Source organism: Ammospiza nelsoni, chromosome 3 (genome assembly GCF_027579445.1).
Source record: "Ammospiza nelsoni isolate bAmmNel1 chromosome 3, bAmmNel1.pri, whole genome shotgun sequence".
Lineage (NCBI taxonomy): Eukaryota > Metazoa > Chordata > Aves > Passeriformes > Passerellidae > Ammospiza > Ammospiza nelsoni.
In genome coordinates, this window is record NC_080635.1 from 79,699,204 (window position 1) to 79,719,731 (window position 20,528).

The 20,528-nt window shown below is 46.2% G+C and overlaps 1 protein-coding gene across 2 annotated transcripts in view; it reads right to left on the reverse strand.

The window, feature by feature from the left end:
* The window catches only part of HPCAL1 (hippocalcin like 1), a 79,774-nt gene extending 60,618 nt beyond the window's left edge, over positions 1 to 19,156 (reverse strand). Inside the window, exon 1 of one of the 2 annotated variants that reach the window (XM_059468199.1) lies at positions 19,108 to 19,156. The gene's annotated coding sequence lies outside the window, so the exon portion shown is untranslated. Of the gene's footprint in view, positions 1 to 3,797; positions 4,021 to 19,107 lie in introns of those variants that run through there. The other variant, XM_059468198.1, reaches the window with a different exon arrangement.
* Positions 19,157 to 20,528: the final 1,372 nt, after the last annotated feature.

Sequence of the window (20,528 nt, forward strand, 5' to 3'; positions counted from 1 at the left end):
ATTTGAAGGAGTCACCAAAAAAGCTGGCAGAAGCTCTCAGAGGCTGATGCCTGAAGTGCATGCAACTACAGCTATGTCTAAGTCTTCTTGCTGCTTTTTCAAGTAGATTGAGCCCCTGCAGACAGACAGCTCAATCACTGGGAAAGACATTGCATGCAAGGGAAGAAAAAGGCTGGCCAGGTTGTAGATGGCATCTTTTGAACAGAATACTGCTTGGCATGTGTTTCCACATTGATCATCAGGGAGAATTCCTTAAATTACTTGCTACTCTTTTTGAATTTAAAAAGATACACACCTACAGGACAAGAAACACTGAAACAACCCAAGTAGCATTGCCATTTCTTTCACACTGGTCACTCACAGGTATCTACAAACCTACTGTGCAAGCAGCATTTCTTATTAATAATAATAATAATAATAATAATAATAATAATAATAATAATAATAATAATAATAAAGGCATCTTTCATGCAGTGCAATCCAGAAAAACTGCAATACTTCTTAGATTACGAGACTGATCTGCCCTCCCCCCCCCTCAGCTCCTGCCTTCTAATTCCAGCACAATCAGAGCAGGAGAATGCATAATTCATCCTGCGGTCGACCCTGTGGGTCTCCCAGTCATTAAGCAACACCAGACTTCCAGAAAGGTCACATTTCCAGGAGAGTCAGATGAAAATTCTCTCCTATCCACTGAAAGACTCTGAGAGGGAAAGCAAGGAACTCCTCGTGGAGCATTTGCCCCCACTGTTCAAGGATTCACAATTACTCTGCCAGCAGAGCATGACAACAGGCAGAGGATATCTATCTGGGTAAGTCGAGAAATGCAGAAATCAGTGGGTTAATTAGCAGGTTAGCAAAACAAAACCGACTTGTGGAACCTTTTATGCAGCAAAAGACTGATGTAGTGAAGATAACTCTTTGCATTGCATATACTCTCCAGCTGGGAGAGGGTTATTGGAACAATGGAAATTTTAAGCACTGATTGAAAATAATTTCTGTTTATTAAAGCTAAACTTCAAAAACTTTGTAAAAGCAAATCCTTTCATTATCCTTGGGTAGGATCACACACAGTACAGTAACACGGTTAACACAATGCAAGCTAAACCTCTTACTAAAAGAAATTTAACTTGTATCCAAGTTAAGCTCAATGAAGATGCAGATGCTGGACACAAACAATTTTCTAATACAGATAATGAACAAAAAATATGACAGAAAACATTTAAAAAGAAGAGTCCATATTTATTCCATGAAATGGAAAACACATTGCATTTTTTCCTGAATCTGACCTAAAAGTCATGCTTGAAGGAAATTCCAGCATTCTTTGGAAAAGTGTGAGATCCTCTTCCCATGAGTATCAGTGCATCTTGCACATGCAAACAGCACAACATCATTGCTTACAGTTTCACATCACTGAAAGGAAGTAAAAATCCCAATGATATCGAATTTTAATCCACACTGCCCCCTTGGTCTACCAGCATTCTTGTCTCCCCCGTGTCAAATTAATCAACACTCAGAAGAATGTTGCCTTGCTTGTAAAAAAAAAAAAAATCACATCACATGTGGATTTTTAATTGCAACATTTCTAAACCCAGATTACACGCTTTCTTTTTTTCTGGTTTTTTTTTTTCCTTTTTTTTTTTTTTTTTTGTGGACTCATAATCCAAGTTTAATGTTGTTTAGGCCACAAATTAATCTCTATCCCCATCTCCCAACAACTGCCCCACGTTACTTCCATGGCCATGAGCTCGGCTGGTAGAATGGGGGCACCACAGTGCCAGCTGCGGCATGCAGCGAGCCAAGCATCGCCCGCACCGGCAGAGTGGCAGCCTCATCTGAGAGCTAGAAAGGTTTGTCTACACAAGTTCCTGCCGGTGCAAGCAGCCAGCTGCAAGAGCAAACCCCACTCCAGCACTGTAGCTATTCCCTGAACAGACTAAGCTATGCCAACAAAAGCACTTTTTTTGCCAGCAGAGCTGACTCCTCAGCAGAGCTCCTAACAGTGTTGCAACAGCCACTCTACAGTGGCACCCATTTTTTTCCCCTCACAGTTTCCTACACTTCCACCTCTACACAGAGAAAGGCAAGAAGCAAAGAAATGCAGAGAATAGGTGTGAGGACAAGGTGATGCTGGCTGGCCAGCACCTCCTCACCGAACCCAAGGAAAATGTGAGATGATCTACCTTGTTCCCCGAGCCCCACTACACTACATGCAGGCAAACACACTCAGCTCCAAGATCCATTCACCTGAATCAAAGGGTCCCCAATCCAAGCACCTGAGAAGAGTTGAGGGGCCAGGAGCAAGGTAGATGTTCCGCCCTGGAACAAGCACTGAGGCTCCTCCTGGCTCTGCTCCCTGGCCCAAAGCATCCAACAATGCTGGTGGACTCCAGCATCGACAGCATGATAGCAGTGGCAGCTGAAACAGTCCCCCAGCCTTTGCTCAAATTTCATGTCAGGCTAGAAGAGCTTTTGAACCTAAAATTACGACAAATAGCTCCCATTAGGAAAAACGGAAAATATTTTGGGGAGGGAGTGATTGTTTCCTCCTTTCTTCCTCCCACAGAGAAAATCTGATCTTCCTATCAGATTTTTATTTGAGAATGGGATTACAGAACATTGCTCTGCTATAGTGCTTGACTACAAGTATTCCTGTGAAAAAGCTCAGGATTTTGTCACATAGGTATAATTCACCCAGCTATGAGCAGGAGACACAGACCTACTGAGCACCCAGCTGTTTTTCTCAGCAAACCTTTCGTTCCTGACAATGCATTAGATGACCTTTTCCCAAACCGTGCAGGAACTTATTTACATAGAAACTTTCTTGTAAACACACTCGCCTTGTTTTATTTCTTATTTCTTGCAATTCTCCCTACTTCAGCAGCTGGCAGTGTGTGCTGGAGCCATGTGCTCCAGCAGGTCCCCCAGCAGCCTGATGCAAACCACGGCTGGCAGATGCCTTTGCTGCCACAACCTCACAGGAGCAGGGTGTCCCCCCTTGCCCGGATTCCAGGAAACTGGGGTGACCTTGGCCGCAGCCATCCGGCCTCCAGCACAGCCCCAAACATCTCTCAGGCGAGGAGACGGACAAAAAAGCCAACTCACCAGAGGCAAACGCCAGCATTTTTAAAAGGCCGATTGGGAAGGTTGGCAATAGGAAGTCCGGGTCTGTAGGAGTTGACTCAAAGGGCCCTGCAACATTCATGCGTCGGGAACTTCTCCGGGTAAACCATTAACCACCATAAAGCAGAGCTGCGAAACGCCCCTCACCATCGGGAGGCTCTCACACAGCCGAGCACACACGCGGGCTGCACGGGGATATGCACACACAGATGTACAGATATCCGTACACCTACAGACGTGCAAGGACACAGACACACACGGCTTGGGGTTTTTTAAGGGCAGGGGAAGGGCTGGCAATTCCCTCCGCTCGGGGCGAGGCGAGCGCTGACACCGCAGCCCCGCGGCGGCCGAAGGGGATCCGCTCGCATCCCCCGGGCGCGAAGAGGGCGCCGGGATCCGCTCCGCATCTCCGGGCGGCGAAGGGAGCAGCCGCCCCGCTCCGCGCCCGCGGGGATGTGAGAGATGCGCGGAGCGCCCCGCGCCCACAATCCCGGCAGGACGTTCTGAGCCCTCTCTCCCCGAAAATACCCCCGCCAAAAGCCAGGGATCTCCCCCTTCCCTCCCGCTTCGCTCTCCGACAGTCCCCGCGGCAGGAGAGAGCGCGCAGACCTCCCGCAGCCCCGCCGAAGTTTCCGCGCCGCTCCGCGGGCAGCGGCGGAGCAGCCCCGGCTGCTTACCCGGCTGGCGGAGCGGGGTCCCGGGGCGGCCTGGAAGCGGCGGCGGCGGCTGCGCGGGGGCGCGGCGGCTTCCTGGGAGCTACAACTCCGCGGCGGCGCCCGGGCGAGCCGCGCGCCTGCGGAGCGGCGGCGAGCGGGGAGGAAAAGAGGAAATGAGCGGGAGGCGCATTGGAGGGAGGGAGGGGGAGGAAGGAGCCGTCGCCGAGGGACCAGGGAGAGCGAGGGACGGAGCGCAACTTCCCCGGCGGGGCAGCGGGCGCGCCGGGGGGCGGAGCGCACCGCACCGCCGCTCCGCGGCCGCCCCGCGGCGTGCGCAGCGCCCGGCCCCGCGCTGGGGCCGCCCGCCGCCGCCGCTCCCGCCCGCCGGACACTTGGTATCGCCCTGCCCGCCCTGCGGGGCCCCGCCGCGGGCAGGAAGTGCGGGGCCGGGGGGGCAGCGCGGAGAGGGGGCTGCGCGCCCGCGGGGAGCTGCGCCCGCCCCGCTGGAGCTCGCTGCCGGCTCCACCGGCACCGCGGGCACCGGGAGCGGCGCGGGAAAAGTTCTGATTTTTGGTGTTGGAGGGTTTCACCCACTCCCTTTTTTTCTTTTATTTCCTTTTTTTTTTTTTTTTTACCCCCAAAACAAATAAGGGAACGGCGCACAGGGACCTCTCCCGCGGCCGCAGCTCGCCCCGGGCCCTGCACGTATCCCGTAGCGCGGCTGAAGGTGCCCAGTGCTTCACTGCGTGCGCGGGGGCGCAGGGGGGACCGCGGCAGCGGGAGCCGCTTGGAGCGGCTGCTGGAAGCGAGGGCAGCCCCTTCCCAGCACACGGACCCCAGGCTTCCTTCGGGACAGAGCAATGGGACAAGCCAAGCCCCCTGTCGCCGCAGGGCCCCCGTCCCGTGTCAGGGTGGGGAGCGGCACAGGTGAACTCGGTGCCGCCGGCTGAGTCCGGACGGGTGCCGTCCCTCTCGCTGGAGACAGGCGCCCACCCTTCCCTCGCTGTTCTGTGCGAGACATGAGCTTGCAGAGCCTCTCCCCGTACCCCATCACAAAATGGAGGGGATTTAGGGATTGATGCTAACCTGCTTCCTGAGGGAGGTGATTGGAAGCATTGCTCAGAAATACGGCATGTAGCACAAAGTGAATCTTCCTGTTAGGATGTTCCTCTCCACCTGCCCCCTCCAAGCTCCTGCCCAGCACATTTTCAAGTCAAAAATATATGGAGAATTTAATGTAGTTGTCACTGTGCCTTATCGGTAGCTTTCACTCTGCCTCCCCTTATAGGATTCTCCACAAGCACCTTCAGTGCTGTCTTGAGATAAGAACTGAATAGAGCTGAAATCAAGGCCACACTGGGTAAAAGATACTATAAGATCTAAGTGACAAAACAGGGAGGGGAAACAAACAGAAAAATTTCAAAACCATCAAAGCAGTTTTTCAAAGCTTATCTTTGCATTAAGTCCAACAGATTTTCATAGGGTGAAAATAAAAAAAAATTTAAAAAATAAAAATAAAAAAAAAACCAAACAAAAATACACAAAGAAACCAAACCTTTCACACGTACTCCAAAGCTGGAATACCTTGAAACTAGATACATAGATGCAAAGAGAAGAAAATGTTACAGAGATTAAAATGTTACTTAACAATAACCATTTTCTCCAAGGCCCTTCAAAAATAGTTGAACCATCCTGCCAGTTTAAAAAGAAAATAATAAAAACGTCAGCCAAGGAAAAGAACAAAATTGGAAACTAAAGCACCTGAACAGTTTAAACTAGAAGCAACTCAACCCCGAACATATAATGGAAAACTCTATCTAACCACCAGCACTGCCAACTTCACCTGCTTGAAGCTGGATTCTCCTCGCAGGAGAAGACATGTGAGTAATGCCCTTGATGTCCCAGCAAAGCCTTCCCCGTGCCAGCATTCCCAGTAAAGCTTTCCCAGTGCCAGCAGGCGCGGCTGGACTCGAGGATGGGGCTGTGGCTCCGGCCGTGCCACTCTGGCTACTCTGCCAGGGCACTGGCACAGGTGACAACACCACCCCGCCCAGGAATAGGTGGCAATGGCACAGGTACCTACTTGAGGCCTCCTCCAGGATTTACAGCCCTCAGGGCTCACGTCTGGCGAGAGAAAACAGTTTATGGTGCTCTAGCCCAGTTTCATTGTCAGCATGGTTGTCACCCATAGTAGGTTTCCCTCTGTGTGGCGCTGCCCTGTGACCTGTGGTGGGCAGGTTTTGAGATGAGACCTGCAGCCATTTCTGGGGCTGCAGTGGCTCTTCTCCAGGCTGCCCAGGTTCAATGGGGATTGGCAGCTGTGAGCACTGTGTTCTGTGTGGGGGGATCCTCAGATGGGTCTCTGTGCTGTTCTGAACCCCGCTCAGCCCAGCTCTGAACGTGTCTGTCACGAACTGCCAGCATTGGGAGGCTCAGGGACATCCCACAGGCAGTGGGTACTTATGAAATGCCTGTGGCTGCTGCTCTCTCCAGACCCTCTAATGTTATGTGTATTATCCCACAAGAAATTGCATAAACACTGAAAACAATTCTGTATTCAACAACTATTGGGGAACACACAACAAGATCCAAATGAGATGTTGCTATCATTTATGCCCAACTTCTTTCTTTGTGAATCGCAGCTTTCCAGCATGCAAGCTGGTTCACTCCACACAGACAGCCAATCAGAGAAATACCACCAAGATGACAGATGATTTAGAGTCTTAATGCTTGCTAAAGATCAATTCCTGAGTTTCAGAAATCCCTGGGAAAATTAAGAAAAATGGCCATAGAAAGCTGACAACTGCTCAAAAACAGTCTGAGATGAAAAGAGGCTGCAGATCCATTCCTACAATGAGCTTGTGAGGGCTGCTTCTCCCTTCCCAGAAGAGCAGTGGAGCTGGGGAAGAATCTAGAAAACATGTCTTATGAGGAGCAGCTGAGGGAGATGGGGTGTTTAACCTGGAGAAAGGAGGTTCATGAGGGACATTATCACTTCCTGCAACTACCTGACAGGAGGTTATAGCTAGGTGGATGTCAGTCTCTTCTCTAGGATAATAAGTGGTGGAGTAAGAGGAAACAACCTCAAGGGAAGCTGCTAGAGAAAGTTTAGATTGGATGTTAGGAAAAATTCATTTATAGAAAGCATTGTCAAGCATTGGAATGACTGCCCTGGGTGGAGTGGTATAATCACCATTCCTGGTGGTATTTAAGAGATGCATAGATGTAGCACTTAAGGACATGGTTTAGTGGTGGGCTTGGCACTGTAAGGTTAGTTGTTGGACCTGATGATTTTATAGGTCTTTTCCAACTAAATGATTCTCTGATTCTGTGAAAACATTTGCAAAATTGGTCCCACTGGGTATATTTGGTTTATTCAAAGTTCTTCTTTTGATGGGATGTGTTTGCTAAGCCTACCTGTAATAACCCCATGATGACCCAGCATGCACCTTCACAAACTTAAATCTACAACTGCTTTGGCATCTCACCTTTTGTTTGATTTTTCTTTCTGCTTTTCATTCTGTTTCCACAGTTAGGAGTGAGAAACAAAGAGGGATTAAATTTGATTCATTTGCATCATTCCAACTATGTGGAATTTGAAGATAATGTGTGAATTTTTTTTGCTGTCTGGGGTTTAATTATCAAAGGATTAGATGGAAACTAAGGTATTTGAGGTGTGTGGCTTTTTAAATTTCTTCAGTAATAATGTGAGCTTATGAAGCCTTATGAAGGCCATTGCTAATCTTGAGTTACTATCTGCCTTCCTGTGGTTTGCCATGATTAACTGGAGGAAGAGATTAAAGTGGTATTTACCTTTTTTGAGTAGTTTATCGACTTGACCTGGCCAGCCCAGCACCAAAAAGCAAAGGAAGAAAATGCTGGCAAGGATTAAGGATTGAGGTCCTCTTTTCCCATTGCTCTTCTGATATCTGCCATGATTATTGGGATGGAAAGCACTGGTGGTGTTCTTGAAGGTGACAAAGTGTTCCAAACATGGCCAGGCATCTGGCAGGAGAGGCTGTTGTGGGTCAGGCTGGCTCTCATCTGCCTCTCCCAGAAGAGCCAGGACTTGCCTGCTCTGCAAGCAGTGACAGCCAAAAGCATGTCTTCTGACTTGGAGCTGGGACATCCTGGTCACCCCCACTGCAGCCCTGGAAGCACACAGCATCTCCCCAAGGAAGCCTCTGGCCAGCAGCTTTGCCTGGGAAGGAGCTCCTGCCTGGCTGGGCCATCTGCAGAACAACCCTGCAGGAGAGGCTGGAGGAGCAGCCCTGAGGCCCCCTCCATCACTGAGCTTCCTCACAATGTATGTTTGCTGAAGAAGAAAGCAACGTTTCAAAGGACAATGTAATTGTTTTTAAAATCCTCTTTTAATCTTGTTTTTGGAAATCCCTTAATGAGGGATCACTTTAAAGAAATTCAAATGAGAATGATAATGGAGACATGAGCCTGTGCTATTTACCTGTGATAAAACCAAGCTGGTTGGCAGGTGCTTGGGGAAATAAGAAAAATTGTTTATCAGAACATTATTTTCTTTGATAGATTTTGAATTCCAGTGATAAACTGATGGATGCTCATCTATAAAACCTCTTATTTTTGTTACCAGATGCTGGGGCTTGAACCTTTGCCTCCTCTTTGTTTAAGACATTTAACCCCTCTTTATGCTCCTTTGCATTTCCAAGTCAGACCAACCAAGCAAACATAACTTGGGAAATGCCAGCTGCATCCATGGTTCTTATCTTCTGTGCAGGCAAGCAGCATCACCTGAACAGCAGACCTAGTATTTAATGTACTACCCAAACAAATATGCCAAGGGGTTTTGCCAGTGTTCAGGATCACAGAAACTGGGGAGTGAAAAAGAGCAGGTAGACTTTTACAATTCATTTTCCTGCCAAAGCAAGATTGTTCCCTGCAGTATTTTCTAGTGCACTTCCCTGGCCTATTTTAGATGACCTTGTAGGATGGGGAGAGGCAGGAGAAGGAAATCTGCTAGCTACCTCCAAAGGCTCTTTGTCTACTTTGACTAATATAACATAAAGCAAAGGAAAATGAGTGTTCAGAGAATGTAGCTACAACACAATATTTAATGTAATTTTTGCATGCTTTTTCATCTCCAGCCTACTTACTATGCCCACGACTATGCCAGTAACATCAGACATGAAAAAAGAAAGTAAGAAAAATAGTGTCAATAGTCCACCTTTGCATGATTGCTTTTCTTTCTCTTAGCAGGATAGTCTTGGGTGCTTTCTTCCCCTGCGAGGAAAAATAAATGGTAAGAGCTGCAATGATTGGCAGCAAGCCTGAGAACAGCAGATGTGAGCCTGCACAGCTGGACAAATACAAAAATGCACTTTCTACCTACATTTGTATTAAGGTTACCCCAGGGATACCCCAGTGCCTACGGGAGGGCCTCAGTATTTGAACAGCCAAAGCCATCAGGCACATTTACATATATGAGAACACTTGGTATCCTTTTCAAAGTCAAAAAGAGCAACAATTAAACCAACATAAAGGAAAATTGGCTGCGTGGTTTTTCTCTCCCATAATAGAAAGACTGAGGGTGGAGATATTAAAAAAAAATTAGGCTTGACAGAGGTGAAGAATTTATGAATTAAACTGACATGTTTTCATTTAATTTACTGTTGTCTATCCATTTATTACATGGAAACCTAAAAAGGACCTGATTTTGCCTCCCAGGCTGCAGTTGCTATGTCAGACACTAAAGTTAGGTGTTTTAGACAAGATTTTAATATTAAAGTTTCTTACGCAAAAAGAGAAAGACTTTGCTAAATAAGGAAAATGTAAAAGCTTCATTTCTCGCTATGGTGCTTTGCTAGAGATTTTCACTCTGGGCTTTGCTACAATATTTGCTGGGAATCATCATCAAACAAAATTTGGGGCCAGGGGCATTTTAGCTGTATCTATTAGCAAAAAAATTGGAATTTCCTACACTCCATAGCCTGCTCATGATTGTTTCCAGTTGCATCTACCAGCAGCCCTGCTGTGCCACAGGGTCTCTGCACAAGCACATCCACCATCAGGGCAGAGCCACAGGGCCTTGGGTGTCTGCCTGTGGTACCCTGGCATTCCCACCTGGGCTTGGCATTCCCACCCAGGCTATTTCCTCATGCTGGCAGCAGCAGCAGTTTCTAAACACAAAATGACATGTCTAATTTGGCTGAGCAGAAAATAACAGAGAGTCCTTGAAATGGATGAGTTCCCACAGAGAGAAATAGCCATTGAAAAACTCGTTTCTGTGAGATGTAACAGAGTGAACTCTGGTTTTGTCATTGAACATGGCAAATTTATGCTGAAAAGGGGGGAATGGAGGAAGAAGACTCAAGTGTTTCACTGCAGCAGAAAGTACCAATACTGTTACTCTTTTCTATTTTGAAACACAACTGGAGAATGCAAAAGTCAGAAAATAAGTATGAAAAAAACCACTGATGTGTCTAAATGAAAAATAGTTTTTGCCTTGCCAAGCTTTTCTAAAGCCAGGTATCTTTGTTCAATCAGAGCAATAAAAAATAATATTCTAAGCCTGGTGTTTCCCCACAGCAACTTTCAGTTTTGCTGAGACCACTTTTTTCCATGTGGCTGAACAAAAGAGAAAGATAAAGAAATCTGACAGCACTTCCTGGGATGCTGGAGCCAACAAGATGGAGCTGCAGTGCCCTTCCAGCCTGCATGCTCTGGGACACCTTCCAGAGCCCTGCAAAAGCCAGGGCATTGCACTGGCAGCAGGATGCTGCTTCCCCAGCACCCTCGGGTTAAGGAACTTGGCACTGTGTTTGCACTTCTCATGCAGAGCTCAGACCTTGCTGCTGGGCCAACCATGTCCTCATGCTGCTCCCCTCGGCATGAAACCACCCTGAAATACTTATTATTGACATTAATTTCCATATTTAAGGTGGGCTTATAGAAAGATGGGGGCAGACTTTTTAGCAGGGCCTGTTATAGCAAGACTTGGTATAATGGGTCTAAACTAAAAGAGGGCATATTTAGACTAGACAGTATGAAAAATGTTTTACAATGAGGATAGTGAGACACTGGCACGTCCACCAGAGACGTGGTGGATGCCCCATCCCTGTAAACTTTTAAGGGCAGGTTGACTGGGGCTCTGACCAACCTGATCTGGTTGAAGATGTCCCTGCTTATTTCAGGGGGTTTGGCTAGATGACTCTTAAAGGTCCCTTCCAACCCCAATCAATTTGTGGTTCTGTGAAAACAGAGTGCCTCATAAAGCAGCACTTCCCATGGGATTGAGGTCTCCTGCTTAGTACCTGAAGGCACAGCCATGTGGATCAGTCAGTGCAATTTGGAGAAAGTCAGTTTAATTTTGGCACTGGCAGTGGAGCACTCTTGTATTGCTCATGTTGGTAATTAAGAGAAAGCAAATCACAGGGGAGGACACTAAAAGTATTAATTAACAACATTTTCAATGAGAAAAAAGTTAGTAATTTTGGAAAGGTTGCTTTATGCCTGAAGAAAGTACTGAAATAGGGTAATCACACTGTTGGACATTTGACAAATGCACACTAGTAAGTAAATGGGGGTATTGATTACACATTTAGATAATCACCAGATCCTCCATGCTCCTGCAGGCATGTCCTGATTCCCCTGCCTCAAGCTTTGACTTCAAATGTGAAAACCACACTTAATTCCAAGCATGCAGACAGCCACATTCACTCCCTGGCCTGAAACATCCCCGTGTGTTTCCCATGAGCTGAGTGCCCAACAGGGGACCCCACAAAGCCGCAGGGGCCAGGCTGGGGCAGGCACAGGGCAGCAGATCCCCCAGCTGGGCTGCTCACCCAGGGGGATGTGACAGCCAAGGGTAGGGGACTCCTGCTGGAATGGCTGGAATGACAGGGCTCCTCCCCAGGGCAGGCTGCTTTCCAGCCCTGCCCAGCATCCTGCACTGCCTTTGCCACAGCTCTACCAAAACATGCACTTTTTAAATAAAACCAACAGAGAGAGAGGCAGCAACTTTGCAACTAAAAAAATCCTCACAGTTTCCATGGATGTTTGATCACCTTTTATCACAACACAAACCATGAGGCAATCTGCTTCAAGCAGAGGATATTTTCCCCTCTCCAAATAGACAATAATCCAATAAAAGAGCCCACTAGCAGGATCCTGGACAATGTGTGACACTGTGTTATTATCACCATCCCATTGGTGTCCTGGCAAGGTACAGCCATGCTCAGCTGATCCTGACAGCATTCAAAGGCACAAAGCTTATTGGAGCCACAGCAGCTCCTCTGAGCTCCAAATGCCATGCAAATACCACCAGATTTTTTTATATTATCATTATACCAGGTGTTTCATATCAAATTATATCCAGGCAAGTAAGAGAAATTCAGTTATTTGCTCCATGCTGGTGGTATCTGAGCAAAATTTATTCTGACAGAGGTTTTAAAGGCATGCCTTTATGCTGACAGAAACTGAGAAATAATTAAGAGCATCCAATAAGTTCCTAAACTAGAGGTATTCCTAAAAGTGTTGGACTGGGTCACCTCTCCTGTAAGAGTTTCAGCACTGATTAATTAATATACAGTTTGGCTTCAACTAGGCAAAGAACATGTTTCTGCCCTTGCACACATGAGCTCCCAAAAATGACACAACTGCTGCTTTTCTTTGGTATCCTGTCAGAAACAACCAGCCTTTAATGGCACATAAAATTTAATTTTTGATAACAAAAAGATAGATAAATTACACTGGCAAGGGCAGAAAGCAAAAGTAGGGACTCTGGAGCTTTTGGGGTCTTCCAGTGTCTTCCTTTTCTGGCCTCTGCTAATTATGTTTTCCTTTCAGACTGACAATGCATTTTTCCACTGGAAGCAAGGCTGCTTGCTCTGAGTCACCACTGCAGGAGCTCTCCTGTTGTAGTGGGGTTCTCTGTGCCTGCCATGGGTGGCAGCCACCCCTCCCTCAGGGCAGGTCCCATCTCCCAGTGGTGGCATTGAAGTAAAAACACAGACATCCTATTAATAGCTAAACTGTAGACAGCTCCAGATGTGGAATTTGGTTTCTGAAATTACAGATCCAACCAAGCCAGTCCCGAGCCAGTAAAATTTAGTTGTGTTTCCTCTGACTCATAACTGTTTTTTCAGAGAGGTTTTTAGCAAAATTTCTTCAGCAATTCCTCTGCTGTTGCCTGACTCATACTGAAACACCAAAATCATTATTAAAGTGAAATCATAGCAAAGGGTGGGGGAATACTTGCTGTTTATCAGTTCAAAATGCTTTGAGAAACATTTTTTGCTATGAAATGTGCTTTGTCCAATAATAAAATACTCTATTACTTACAAAAGCAAACAAAAATCTGTCATATGAGGCACCGAGGAAGTTTAGCACTTACAAAAAATTTAAAGCAAGGTTAATTTATTCTTCAATAAGTCTTAATTTATCCTTCTGACACCTGTGTAATATTTGTGCTCAGCATCGCACCCAGTTTCATTCTGAAGGCCTGTCCATGACAGTGGGAAGAGGATGCTCAGTGTGCAGCAGGAGCTGTTCAGGTGTCCCAGGATGAGCAGTGGTACAAAGGACGCAGCTGTGAGCAGGGATTCCTGATCATGGGAGCAGAAATCAATGCAGAGCTGGGGGCAGAGGTGTCCTCACAGCTCCCCTGACAGAGCAAAGGGGTGGGAGGGAGGAGCCAGGGTAGGTAGCAGTCACTGAAGCCTCTGCCTCTGGGGAAAAGCTCCAAACCTGCTCTGTCAAAGGGAGATGTGCTGCAGGAGGGCTGGCATGGTGCAGGTGTCAGTCCCCCACCCTCACTGTGGGTTTGCAGCATGGAAACAACAACAGCCCTTTACTGAGGGAATGCTGTGCCTGGGAATGGCCTGGCCCCAGCTGCAGTGAGAGCCCCACCAGCCCACCCTGGGCTCTGCAGTGCCATAAAGCTCGGAGCCCTGTGAAGGTGGACCTCAAAGGTGTGTTTTGGTGGAAAAAAATGTTGCAGCAACGATTTGTTTGCTTTTTGAATTAAAACTCAAACTCTTGTGGCAAAAGAAGGGACTGAAGAAAATCCCCAGGTCTAGGAGCTCATATTTACCTTCTCACCAGCTCTGCAGATACTTAATTTGAATGTTGCTTCATCTCCTGTCTCCCTCATGTATCATCACTAATTAAAGTACACGCTCTGCATTTACTCAGAGGAGGATGTGGGAGGCAGAAGAGGCTCAATCTCATTTGCTGCTGCTGCTGTGCTGCCTCTGCAGAGCCAAGTGCAGGGAAAGCAGGGTCCTGCTCAGGGCCTGGCAGAGCAGCACAGACCTTCCCCTTCCCCGCTCTGGGTGATGGAAACCCCCAGTGTGTGAGTGCTCTTTCCAGGGGAAGGGGTCCCGTGAAAGAAGGGGCTGTAACTCCCTGGGAGGATGGGGTGAGCCTGTTGAGGGCAGGAGCAGCCCCTCCACGTGGGCACATCTCCCCCCACACCTGCTCTGGGGACTGCTCAGGCCGAGCTGAGCCAGCCAGAGGAGCTGTGACAGCAGCAGCCCGATGGGTCTGTGATTCGATGCCTCCGCGACCTCCAAATATTCCTACTAACTTCCTGCTCAAGTGAAATTCAAACAAAGATTTATTTGGACACATCTTCCCCAGCCTGCACCCCAGAGACCCCTCTCCCCCAAGAACCTGGCCATTCCCAAACACACATCCACTGTCCCTCAGCAGCAAAATGAGATTGCTGACTTCTCCCCAGCTTCTGGTTCCAGGCTAGAAACCTGTGTCCTCCAGTCTCCAGTGCACCCCAGCTGCAGCTCAGCCCCATCCCTGCCAAAATGTGGAGGTGTTTTTGGCAGTGCTCAGCTCTGCAGCCACCCTGCTCCTCACGCTCACAGCAGCCCCAGCTGCCCCACAGTGCTACAGGTGGCACCAACCTGTAACAGGGAAAGGGAGACTTTAAAGCCTAAAAAAGCCAGGGAGGGAATACAGACACTTTTAGCCTCAGAGATTATCTGTGCCTCAAAAGATTCAAGAAGATGGTGTCAGAGGAGAGTGTGCTGAACTCAGCACGATTAACATTTGGACAAAGTCTTTCCCTTGTCCCCATCTGAAGTTCTCTGCTCTATATGAGTGAAATGCATCCATGTCCATAAAAGCTATGGAAAAGCACTGCTGAGAACTTCTACAGCTCTGAATAATTAATTCACAGAACTATAAAAAGCAACAAGGGAATGAAATTTAGAAAAATCTAGTTTTAGGATAATTATAGTTCAAACCAGGAGAGCACTTGGACCCAAGACAGATGCATTAGTAGGACAACTGAGCATAGTGGATCCAATTCAGACTTGGCAGAATTGCACAGTCTTACAGACAGCTCCTCCTGGGGTGGATTCAGCCCAGGGAGAGAAAGCAGCCCCTACCAGATAACTTGATGAAGTGAGAAGAAATCTACAGTAACACTGCTTGGTAGGGAAAGCATAAAAGAAAGGAGCACAATTGTTTCAGGTTAGCATTCATGCCTCAGGTGTAAATAGGGAGTGATATTTTCTGAAATATTTTGTTACACGCTAGTTTAACCTGTTTCCCTTCTACTTCCATGTCTACTGTGTATTCCTAAAAATGTTGGGCTGGGTCCCCTTTCCTGTAAGAGTTTCAGCAGTGATTCAGCACATTGCTTCCACTGCCATGCCTACTGTGTTACCACTGGTTCATAAAATCCCAGGATTTTTGCAGACCATATCACATGTAGGCTTTTTTCAAAGTCCCAGATGCTGGAATTAATGTGTTGCTTGCACACACAGACCTTCAATTTCCTAACCAGTTATATTTCCAGTCCATAGTTTTCATGGCAAGTTTGAAAACATTAACCCTGAGCCCTGAGTCATCAGCAAGCAAACAGAGAAGTTTTCTTTCATTTTCCTAAGTTTAAAGCCATTTCTGTGCCCAGTTAGATGCTGAATCTTTGGGATTGTCCATTTAACTCACTCCTCTCAGGTAAGGAGATGTGGGATTTTTATGGTTTGTGTGCTAACACATGCAGCCAGGCTGTGAACTGGGCATGTTTCAATTGAGTGCTGGAGGAGCCAGTGTTGGGTGACTGGTTTATGGCAGATATGCAGTCCCAGAGCCCTCAGCATCTCAGAGAGCTCCACAAGACCCTGCACAGGATCCCCTAGACCAACTCTGCCTTTATTTGCTGTTTTCTGGTAAAAGAGCCTACCCACAGAGAGGCAGGAAACAGCAGCAGATCACCTGTTTTCCTTAGAAACAGCAGCAGATCACCTGAGAATTCAGTTTTATGCAAGCCAGAAGGGGCAGGCTGTTCACAGACCAACAAGGAGATTATCACTACTATAGAGGAGCTGTTTAAATGCCCAGTGTCCTGCTTGGCACAGGACCAGGCACTTCCAGTCATACCTCCTGACTGAGGACACATGTGAATTGGCAGAGGGTCTGTCCTGTGTCAGCTCCTGCTCCCACAAGCTCCCTGCTATGGCATTATTCATTACCAGGACAAAGTTACTGGGCACTGCCTTAGCACATCATCAAATAAGGACTCTTTCATAGTGGTGAGCTGTGATTTTCTAGAGATTTCATTTACTAAGAGCATTGGTGTCTTCCAAAGCAAAAGGCTCTGCTACATGCCACTGCCATTCAATGTGCACAGAAGGGGTGTGTACTATAAAGAGATATTCTCTCCTTCATTTGCAGGTACAGGAGTTATTTGACTTGACATGAAGCAAATGGAGAGAGGAAGGAAGAATTACTGGATCAGCCAAAAATGCACCCAGCTCTGCTGTGGGGCTCCTGCTCCAAGGGGAACAAGATCCATTTCTCTGAAACTCAGCTTTATAGGGCTCTAAAGTGGGTGGCAGGTAAAGCATCCCGTATTTTTCCCTTGTGTCTGAAAACATTAGGGTCAATTAAAGGGAAGAGCATCTGCTGAGGGTTCAGATGATGGAGAAATGGAAAGTATGCCTGTAAGCTTATGGATAAAGCAAAGCAGGTGGGAGCTGTAGGCAGGAAAAGGGCAGAATGACAATTGAAAACATAGATGTTTCAGTGTGGATATAGTAGGAGAAGAGCCCATGCAATGGGAAATTACCCTTCCACACCAGAACGATGTGCTGGGTCTTGAGGAACTTGCAGAGAACCCAGCTGCCAAACAAGGGCAGAAAACACCCCAGGAGCAGAGGCTGACTGAATATGGATTTGGCCTAAATATGTGAAGTCTGATGGGGAATATAATCCCCCATCTACATAAAATGTTGTCATAAATGGATGTCTACCATAAGCAGGAGCAATGAACTTGAATCAAAGCAAGCAAAAATTACGAGCATGCATGGGAAAAAAAATCCTGCAGGTAAGGACAGCAGTTAGGGAGATTGAAATTTCCATCATCCTACATACAGGTCAGACAGGGGGTGGTTGGAAATGATGAAGTGGTACAACCCGCCTTGAGGCTGGAGAAAAAATTAAATGAGCCCTTGTGACTCTTTCTAGCCCTGTTCTTCTGTGATTTATCAGAGGATTCACAGTTGCAGTTTTCCACATTTTCATGGTTTAAAAATGAAGTTCAACACTGCAGTGGAGATGCTGGGAGAAAGTGGAAGCCCTCTTGTCTAAGCTCAGTGACACCTCAGCGCTTTTGGAGCAAAGACCCCATGAAGTCACCAGCAGGCTTTGCTCTGGTCTCCTCTGGAGCTGAGAAAGTAATGCCCATTGCTTTTCTCTCCATTTGTGGGGAGCTGAAATATAAACAACAAATTACAGATGGGTCAAAATAAGAGCAGAGTTTCTGCTGTTCAGCTTCCACATTGTTTAACCCTTCTTTCTTCCATCATTCCTTGTTAATCTCTAAGTCTCTTCAAAATCAAGATTAAAGAAAACCCCCTCAAATTCCTGTTCTGGAAGTACCAGTGCCCAGCTGCCCACTTTTGTGAATTTGTTCTGCTTTTGCAGCAGAAATGATTCACAAATTGAGATTCACACGGCCTTTCAGTCTCCCAGAATCTACTATGAATATATTGGCTCAGGCCTAATTTCTTCATTTGCTTTTTTGGAGGCAAGGAGCCTCCTGCTGCTGAATAGCATGGTGGGTTACAGGGAAGGACAAAGCATCTCAAAGGTGCTTCACCTCTTCACAGATACACACCTCGAAAGGACAAGGGAGAGAAGTCAGAGATGCAGCAGGAGAATCAAGCAAGACATTTTCATCATGAGGGTGAATAGTCCAGCACTGGATGTGTTATCCAGGGAAGCAATGTTTTCTCCATCCTAGAGTTTCAAAATTCAGTGAAATGAGGGTGTGGACGATATCACCTAACTTTTAAGTTGGTCATATTGTGATCAGAGGTGGGACTAAGAGCTGAAGGACAGTTCTGTGATGCCAAAAGAGTTAAATCAGAAACTTCCTACATGCCAGCAGAATTTCCCATACTTTTTCATACCAAGAACATACTTTTCCACTGTATTTACATTAGGGTGTGTTTCCAGGCTGCCCCAGTTATACCCAGTGCCACCAAGCAGCTGGCCCAGGGCTTGCAGCTGAATCTGTTCCACACCACATCCCACCCCTCATCTCTCCTTGTCTCACTTCTCCTGCTGGATTCTGTCTGGAGTCTTATTAATAAGGACAAACATCTCATTTCCTTGCTTTGTTTCATGATAACAGTATAGATACATATATAAATATGTTCTTTAAAATAAAATTCAAAGAGAAGAAAAATGAACACCCTTTATTTCATTGCTGTGTCACTGCAGCATGGGAGAGAACAATTTATGCCAACTCCTCTCACTTTCTTATAGCATTTGTTGGGGTTTTAGGCCAAATGTCAGCCAGAGAAGACACACCATAGCAGTAATGGCTGTAGTCAGAGCAATCTCAAAATGCACTTTGCAAATACTGAAAAGCATTCTCTCTATCTGAAAGAAGAAAAAACCCCCATGAAATCAGCAGCGTGTTACTCAGATCAAAATGAGCACGTATTTTTATGTAGGCTTTGCTCACAACAGATTTTGCTTTCACTGGATCTGCTGGATGCTGATGGTGATTACAGGTCACCAGGAGGGGCAGAAGCCATTTTGACTTTCAGAGCCTGGGTGATTTGGCAAAATAGGGCTATTAGGAGATGACTGTCTTGTAAGCAAGCCAATTTTAGTGCAGCTCTGGAAGCTCTACACTGATGTAACCATGACGTGGATGTAAGGAAACCACCCTGTCTTCTTGCAACACTTTTCTGCCTATTAGCTAGACAATAAATTTTTAGGAGTATTCTATTTCTTTGCATAGAGGTCAGATGCCTAAAGCCAGGATGATGTTTAAAACCAGAACTTCTTGGTTAAAGCACTAAAAATGTGAGCAAAATGAACGTACCTTTACATCCATCATTGTAAAGGAATGTGCAGGGCTGCCAGGGCTTCCATCACCTCCATGGTGGGGCTCTCCTGAACAGAGGGGTGCTTGGTTGTAGGTGGTGCTAAAAGAGCCTTTCTGGGTGCTTGCATAGGCAAAGGATGGATGAGACAATCGATCTGCCTGGATTTAAAAAGACAGATTTATGAAGAATAATTGCCTTCTAACTTGGCAGACAAGTGTACTGCCTTGAAGGGACTCACAGCTGTGTCCTGTTCTCATGGAGTTAACTGAGCTCAGAAAAAAACATTTGATCTATTCTTCCTGCCTTAATTCAACATAGCTGAGAACCTCCCAGGATATTTCTATTTGAATTGCAGCAGGCTTTCCATTTTGATGTGTTGGCAGTGCGTATCTGTCACACTGATGGAATTTTCTACATGGAAAGTATCACCAACACTTACAGTAGACAGTAGCATATAGATCACCCAAATGGCTGACTGTGTACTGTAGGAAAAGCAAGATGGGCTACCTTAGACTATTAATGCAGGCTGCCTTGAGCAACGCGAGTTCTGCAGCCAGAATCCCAGATTTTGTACCATTTCTGAGCTAGACTGACAGCTAGCATTTAGCTTCATTTAAAACTAAGCCACAAATTGAGTACATAACAAATAGATCAGGCAGCAGCACCACTCATGTTCATAACAACCTTCCAAACTTCATCTATCATGTCCTGCAACTCTGAGAAAGATGGCTCTCACCTTTTAAAAATACAGATTTTTCATTTTTAAATTTCGTATTTGCTCAGTACTTGAGCACAGCTGGAAAATTCCTGCATAACCTTCTTCCCAGGGAAGAGGCAAAATCCCCTGCAGGGGGATCTTGAAAAGTGACCACAGAATTACATGAGTAATACAAAGCTAATGAGACTAGAAGAAGAAAGAAAAGTAAATTTAATCTCCAAACTGAAGCTTTTTTCCTTCTCTGTTTATTTCCTTCTCTCGACACAGTGTTGCTTCATTAGACCTATGTAATGGTATCAGCAGTGAAAATGGCATTTATAGAAATATGATGCAGCCAGCAGGAGAACCAGTTTGCAAACCCTCTCAAGTGTTACCCATATGCCCTGACTCAGACTCCAAAGCTCATAATTTATGTTCTTTTACTTATATGAAGAACATGAGTAAAGTTGTAGAATCATATTTCCAAGGTAGATCATTCGTACTCAAAGAAAATGTCCCATGGAAACTGTCTACAGGAAAGTGTTACTTTGGGACGAATCCTAAATTCTCTGGGTATGTTGACCACATTGCTTCTTCACTGAAAACGTGTCTCGAGGCTGGTTTCTCTAATGCAGACCTTTGCAAGGCAAGAAAAAGCCCATAGTGATAATAATAATCTTATTGAGGGAACTATTAATAGTATCAACAATATTTGTAAGG